Genomic DNA, 8,077 nt, shown 5'->3' on the forward strand with positions numbered 1-8,077 from the left:
CTGTGCATGCTCAGAGAGTTGCCTGTCTTCACTGTGATTTTGTGGAACGCAGCAGGACCTAGCCTTGAAGCTGGCAACAGGTCCCAGGACTTTGACTGGGAAGGGGCCCATAGCTCAGGGGCAGAGCACGTGCTTTGCATGCAGAATGTCCCAGGTTCGATCCCCAATGACATCTCCAGGTAAGGTTGGGAGAAATCTCCCGGAGAGCTGCTGCCAGAGAAACGTTGACAGCTATGGTTGTCTTGGTTGTTTTTTTTGTTGGGAGCCGCCCAGAGTGGCTGGGGCAACCCAGTCAGATGGGAAGCATATAAATTTATTATTAATATTATTTTTGTTGTTGTTGATAATGATGATAACCTTTAATCTGTCAAGATTCAACTTGGCTCTAAAAAATAATCACCTTTAGCAAGGTTTCAAACAAACCAAACAAACCCTTATCCTCATAAAGAGTATTTGGTGGTGCTAAGAGCTGCAGATCTTCCGGTTAGTCTGAGCTGTTCAGGCTTGCATTTTTCCTCTCGGTTGCAAGAGGGCCTCATCCAGCTGATCTTCCGCCAGGGCTGCGGACCCAGATAAGGCCAGGCAGGGGGACCAGCCGCGCGCCCTTGAAAACAGGCCGCGAGTCAGTGTCAAGTGGCTGTTTCCTCCCGGGTCGGGTGTTCTTTCGCGGCCTGCGTTCGTCACTTTCGGAAAAAGGGCCGTTGAGAGTGAGTGAGCTTGGTGGCGGCGGGGGTGTTTAAATGTAAATCGAAGCCCCTTTTAAGGATCGCATTCCTGTTTGGCAAAAAAAAAAAAAAAAAAAAAAAATTTAAAAAATTGCCCGGTTCCAAAACTGATGGGGATTTTAACGCGGGGAGAATGCAAGCTATTTTTAAAAACAAGGAGAATTTAGATATTACGGGTATGCGCTTGACAGTTTCAGCTCCCTTAAACATAGTTAAATATTGCTCATCCACCTGGGTGCTTAGCAGTCCTAGGACGGTTTTGCGTCGATCTAAGTAAGGTTTACTTCTAAATAAATGGATTAAAGGTTGCAGCTGCGGATGCTGAGGAAATATAGCTTTGTGCTCAGCCAATAAAAGAAGGCATTTCTGTTGTTTTCCATAGGACTCTCCCTTCACCTCGATCAGAAGCCAAAATGGCCTTTAATTTAGCAAAATATACCATTTAGCAAAAAGTAAAGTGTCAACTTCTGGATTGTGGGGGCCGTGTTTTAAATTTACCTCTTTGCAACAATAAGGGCATAAATTGGGCTGGATCGGGCGCAGCAAACAATCTCAGCGAAATCTTATTTTGACGTCCAAAGAAACGCGTTTCAGGCCGTCGAGGACTTGGAAAGCGGTCCCAAGTCACTAGGGTGATTTTAGAAACCGATTTCAAGAAGAGGTTTTGCCATGCCATCACCAGTAATGTGCGCGCGCGCATTTCGCGCCCCCCCCCCCGCGCCACAGCCCGGTTTACCCAAATACTTGAGTCAACACTGAAGTCAACAGACTAAACACCCACTTTTTTTTTAACACGCTTAGGGAGAAGTGTTTATTTTAGCAGAGGCCTCTTCCAAGGAAACGTGTGCGGGTCTCGGGGCCTTTGGCTGGAATCCAAAGCCCATTCACTCCCTTGACTCTATGAAACTCGAGGGGACGGCTCCAGGGTGCCGGTTTCTGTCCCGCTTCGGTTTATAGATCCAAACGCACCTGGCTGCGGTCGCGGTCGCGGTCGCGGAGTCTTTTATTTGGTCGGTAAAGTTTGCTAGAGCAAAGAGAGCGGGGCAGACAGGGAGCGCTTCTTTCTGTTCGCTGAGTGGTGCGTGCGTGCAATATTATATATAAATATTGTATATAATATTGTATGTTATAGAAATATTATGTGTGTGATACATATGCGTAATATGTGTATAATAATATGCACATAATAATGTGTGTAATGTTAAACGTATATGTAATATATGTGCGTTATATCTATAATACATATGTGTAATATAGATATGCATGTATTTACATACAATACATGTGTGCGATATAGATGTAATATGCCTGTGGCATATATGTGCATAATAATATGTGTGCAATATTATATGTATTATATATAGATTGTGTAATATATACTTGTGTGAAATATTCTTTGTAGGTATGTATAAAACTTATGTGTAATACAGACGTATATACTGTATGTCTCTATACATAATATGTGTTTGTAATATATGTATATATATTATATATATGTGTGCGTTCTGTATATGTGTGTGTAAGTATGTATACTTATGTATGCGTACATATATAAGCATTTATTCTTGTCTGTCTGTTACAAGCTCGCATCTCGCCCTTCCAAATCTAGTCACAGACGTCGGGGTTTTATATAAACTTTAAAGCGAAAAAAAGATTTCTCGTCGCACTCCCAACCGCTGTCATGCCGGTTTTCGGCTAATCTTATTTCCCGTATTGTCAAAAAAGCTAATATTCTGGATGGGGCGGGGGGAGAAAGTGCCTGGCACCTTGATTTTCTTGTTAACAAACGGAATTCTCCTTCTTCCTAGGCGCTTTCGTACCCCACAGGTCCTTTTCTCTCCCCTCTACGTGGGGAAATAAAGCAGACCCACCCCACACCCCCTCCAAGCTCTCCCGGGCGCTGGGGAAGACTTGTAGGACGATCCGGAGCACGTTTGCATAGACGTAAATTCCCTCTGGGTTTGATGGGCTGACATCCGAGAAGACGGACCCTTTTTAACAGCTCTGTCTTGGGACGTGTCTCTCATTAGGCATTTTTTGTTTCCGAGGAAATGGGCATAATATGGTTGCACCCTCTTCTAGAAGCTCACTCTTGGTTGGATCGGACCCATTCCTTCTTCCTAGTAAATGGGCCTAGGATGGCACTCTCTGAAAAGGCTGCAAACTATCCCTTAAAGCGAACCAGGTCGACTCAGAGGCATGTCTCATCTGAATTCAGTGGGGCTTACTCTAAATACGGTTAGAAGCACAACTACAATACAATACAATACAATACAATACAATACAATACAATACAATACAATACAATAGTGACAGTCTCAGGTAGATGCTCGGAGATAATCCCCCGTGGAATTCGACGCCTTGGGGACTTTTTAGCAGACGTGCATAAAACGGGACTGTAAGTCTCCCTTTAGAACCGACGGGATTTTAACACTGCTACACCCCATTCCCTCCGTGCACGCTTACCCGGGAGTCAACCCAGGGAAATTCAGCGGGTTTTGTTTCTGAATTCCTATGGAAAGGAATGCACTGTCGACTGTCTAACTTAAGTTGGGATCGTTGTTGTCAGTGTTTATTTAAAAAGAGCTGGAAATTGCTTAATCATAAAACTCTTTAAGCGGTGTGCCTAACAACAGCAACAATTCTTAGATTATTTTACGCGGCTTAGCGAGTTCTACAATTAGGCTGTTCTTTATTATTATTTTTAGAAATGTTTATAAACGGCCCAATCTTAGAACTTTCTAAGCAGCGTGTGTAATAGAATAATCAATTGCAATTAATATTATTATTTAGAGATGTTTATAAACCGCCTAATCGTAGAACTCTCAAAGTAGGGTACCTAACAGAATAATCAATTATTATTATTATTATTAATATTATTAATATTATTTAGAGATGTTTATAAACAGCCTAATCGCTCTCTAAGCACTGTTCGTAATAAAATATATTATTAGTATTAGTATTCCCAAAGGAATAGTGGGAATAAATCGACGCTGTGACGCCCCACGCATGAGGTTTACCTAAAAAAAACCAACCACCATTCCTTTCTGGCTGTACAAATTATCTGGGCTGAGAACAGTTACGTTCCGACATAATTTCAGAACTCCATAAAATGTAACCCAGCCGTCTACTCGGAGTTTGCCAAAGCTGAAGAGGGGCTCTCCTCCAGCCAAGAGAGGGGAACGCAGAACCTCAGCATCGCAGGGGAACGGGGACGACTCTTGTAGTTTGTTGGTGGGAGGGGAATTATTAAAAAAGAGGCTTTGGTTTTATGGCAGCCGAACAGTAACAAAATATAGAGTGAGGGTTGACAAGGAGCCAGCACCGAGAAACAACACTTGTGTCTCTGGATCGTTTCCAGTGGAGCAAACGCTACAGGGAGGGTTGTCTCTCCCCCCCGCCCCATCCCCGAAAGGGCTTCAAATTATTAGGAGAATTATGGTGTTCATATTGCAAAGTTGTTCCATAAACACGTGGCTCATAAGACGGTGCAGCGCGCTTCACTGGGGAAAGCCATTAGCTCAGGGGCAACGCATCTGCTTCCCGCGCAGAAAGCCCCAAGATCGGGCCCCGACATCCCCTGTTTGAAGAGCTGCTGCCAGAGTGGCCGTAGTATTGAGCTTGATCAGGATTAGCCACTTTGAGGCTCTCCATCATCACCCCCAGCCAGCCATGGCATTGGCTCCTATAGTCCGGAGCGTGGGGCTGTGGCTGGCTGTGGAGCTGATCGACATAGAGAAGGGACTTCACATAGGGAAGGCACCTCATTGGCTGCCCGGGAGCTGGGTGGACCAATGGCCTTCTGCCTTTGCAGAAAGCCACTTCCTGCGTCTCTGTAAAGGCAGCTGGTTCGGGGTCACATACAGAGTGCTGTTTGCTAGGTAGTTAGTCCAACGCCAGGAAAATGGTATAGAACTTCTGAAGATTAGGGTTGTGTTTAGCCATTGTGGCTAAAAGAATGCAATAAACCTTTTCATCTCAACCAGATTCCCTTTCCTAGATTCAGGTAGGTAGCTGTGTTGTTCTGACGCAGTCAAAAAATAAATAGATTGTCTAGTAGCACCTTATAGACCAACTAAGTTTGTTCTGGTAGAAGCTTTCCTGTGCATGCCACACTTCTTCAGATACACTGATTCCCTTCAGATTCCCTTTTAATGCTCTACATGGGGCTACCTTTGGAAGGGACTCTGAAACTACAACTAATCCAGGGTGCGGCGGCTAGACTGGTGACTGGGAGTGGCCGCTGGGACCATATAACACCGGTCCTAAAGGATCTACACTGGCTACCAGTACGTTTCCGAGCACAATTCGAAGTGTTGGTGCTGACCTTTAAAGCCCTAAATGGCCTCGGCCCAGTATACCTGAAGGAGCGTCTCCACCCCCATTGTTCAGCCTGGACACTGAGGTCCTGTCCTGAGGGCCTTCTAGTGGTTTCCTCACTGTTAGTAGTAAGGTTACAGGGAACCAGGCAAAGGGCCTTCTCGGTAGTGGCGCCTGCCCTGTGGAACGCCCTCCCAGCAGATGTCAAGGCAATAAACAACTATTTTACTTTTAAAAGACAACTGAAGGCAGCCCTGTTTAGGGAAGTTTTTAATGACTGATGCTGTATTGTTTTTTATATTTGGTTGGAAGCCGCCCAGAGTGGCTGGGGAAACCCAGCCAGATGGGCGGGGTATAAATAATAAAGTATTATTATTATTATGCGCATTGGAAGGTTGGAGGGGACATGTGAAAGGGGTGAGACACTTGTTTCAAAGGGAGCAGACAAGAGATCGGACCTGGTGGCAGCTACACTCCCTGGCATGTGGTTGGTTTTTCAGTACTTTATCCTGCAAATGACCCACCTGTATGGATATTCCTCTCGGGATTAATGACTAGGCAGGTGGTGCAGTTCAGCGACTTTAGACTCTGGATAAGAACCAAAGAAGAGTTCTGTTGAATCAAGTAAAATGAATGCAATACCATTTACATATGAGTAGGTCCATTACATTCCATGGGTCTACTCTCTGTATAACTTCATTTCTTTTCACTTTTAATTTGTATCCTGCCTTTCTATATTACTCTGCAGTAACAAAATATACAACAGAGAACGCACACCTTGTGATAATCTGATCCAATACAAAAAGTCATAATAAAACATAACTTTAAAATGGAATGACTTCTAAATAAAGTAATATTCAATAATAGATTAGAATATAATAGTGCACAATAAAATTAACTCTCAAAACACCAGCGTATAACAATTAAACAGAAATTCACTTTAAAATTACAATGAATAATTCCTAAACCATGATCAATAAAAATAACTGCAAGTCGCTATGCATAAGATACCACAATACAAAACCATGTAGAAGGATAAAACTGAGAAACAAAGACACACAATTTATAAACCTCAAACACACACACACAAAAACTTTAATTGGCTACAAGTCACCTTTGATACAACGTTATAGACTAGGGATAGTCTTCCTGTTGCTGTTGTTGGACTGTAACTCCCATCATATCTGCCCATTTTCCATGGAGGCTGTGGTTGATGAGAGTCAGAGTCCAACAATATTTGCAGGGGTTCAGGTTGGGAAAGGTCTCCTAGATATATTATTCATTAATTTCATTTTAATATGTAACATCAAAACACAGTAAGAATCCCATAAAACATTAAGCAGAACATTAAAACAGGAATGCTGAAATTATGCCTGTGGGCTGTTAAAATGCTTTGTGGAAAGACAGAATGACCCATGCTCACACGCTAAACTACAGCTTGTTGAAGCAATGCTTTGGAAAAAAGACATTGTGGCCCATGTCCGCACCCTAAACTGTGGTCAGTCTTAACTTCAGCTTATTGAAACAATGCTATGGGTGGCTCAAGTGCAAACCTGAACTGTAGTTAACCTATACTGTTTCTTGAAGCAAGGCAACTTCACAATTTGTGGTTTGTAAGCAAGTAGAAACTTCCTGTGCTCCTTTCTTGAAAGGGAGTATTAAAGCCAATGCATGCAATGCAGAGCTCTGCCACAGGCACAATTTTCTCTCTCCTGGCAGACTGCAGAGTCTTTGTGTAGAGCTCATATGGAGCCCATGTCGCCCATCCGCAAAGGTCTGCCTGCCTCGGGCTCTGAGAGTCTGCCAAGGTCATTAAAATGTTCCCCAGCCCCCTAAGGGCAGACCTGTGCCTATCCACCAGCCTGCCTGCCTTTTATCTAGCCCATATACCAGGCTGTTTATACATTGCAGACTTCCTCCTTGCCGGTGCTCGAGCTGGGAAGGATGAAGGTCTGTTTCCACCCATGTTCTTACCAATGACCCTTTCCTAAATCAGAGGTTGGAAGTATAAAGCCAGGATAAAGGGGGGGGGGGATGTTGTGGCCTGTGGGGCTCTTAGATTTAGAGAAAAGGTAAGCAAGAGGTGACATGATAGGTGTTTTTTAAAATAATGCATGGCGTGCAGAAAGCAGATAGGGAGAGCTTTTTCTCCCTCACCTTGCTAGAACTTGGGGACATCCATTGAAGCTGAATGTTGGAAGATTTCAGGACAGATAAAAGAAAGGACCCATTTATGCAGTGCATAGTTAAATTATGGAGCTTGCTTCTGTAGGAGGCAGTGATCCATCAACTTGGATGGCTTCAAAAGAGGATTGGACAAATTCATGGAGAGGAGAAGGCCACCAATGGCTACTAGCCAGGATGCCCATACTCTGCCTCCATGGTTAGAGGCAGCAACGCTTCTGAATAACAGTTGCTGGAAACCTCAGAGGAGGGGAGAGGGCTCTTGTGTGTGTGTGATGTCAAACACAAGAGCAGTCAAGTACAACATTCCTAGAGTGAACATGTTTACACATGGGGAGGAATGTTTGTCCAGCCAGCAGGTAAACTTCCTGTTTCCTTCTGGGCTGGGGCAGACTTCCTCTGCATGTGACTAGAGGTGGGCGTGGCCTCACCTGTGCAGGTAACAACAAAAGCACAGGGCAGGGCAGCCATCTCTCTCTCTCTTTGACTACACGCATCAAAGAAGCAACATCTGCTTAGCCAAAGATGCTTTCAGCCAAGGGAGGACAAAGGGACTGTCTAATTATGAGATAGTTTCCAAGTGTATGTTACTTTTCTAAGCTAAGTCTGCCTTCTGGGATCCGATTGTGAACAGAATGTGAGTAAACTCTTTTTATACTTTTATAGAAGACTGTGTCGTGTCTTATCTTTTATGAGGGAATAAGAAGGAAATACCAGAACAGTTATTATAGAGGCTTTAGCGAGCCTGAGCAAACGCATCCGCTGCAAGCTTAAAAGGGGGAATGTTACTCTGCTAAACTGTGAACTTGTTTACACAAGTTGGAAAGGCTTTAATCAAACAATTATAT

The sequence above is a fragment of the Podarcis bocagei genome, assembly GCF_964188305.1.
Source record: "Podarcis bocagei genome assembly, chromosome: 16".
NCBI classification, from domain to species: Eukaryota; Metazoa; Chordata; class Lepidosauria; order Squamata; family Lacertidae; genus Podarcis; species Podarcis bocagei.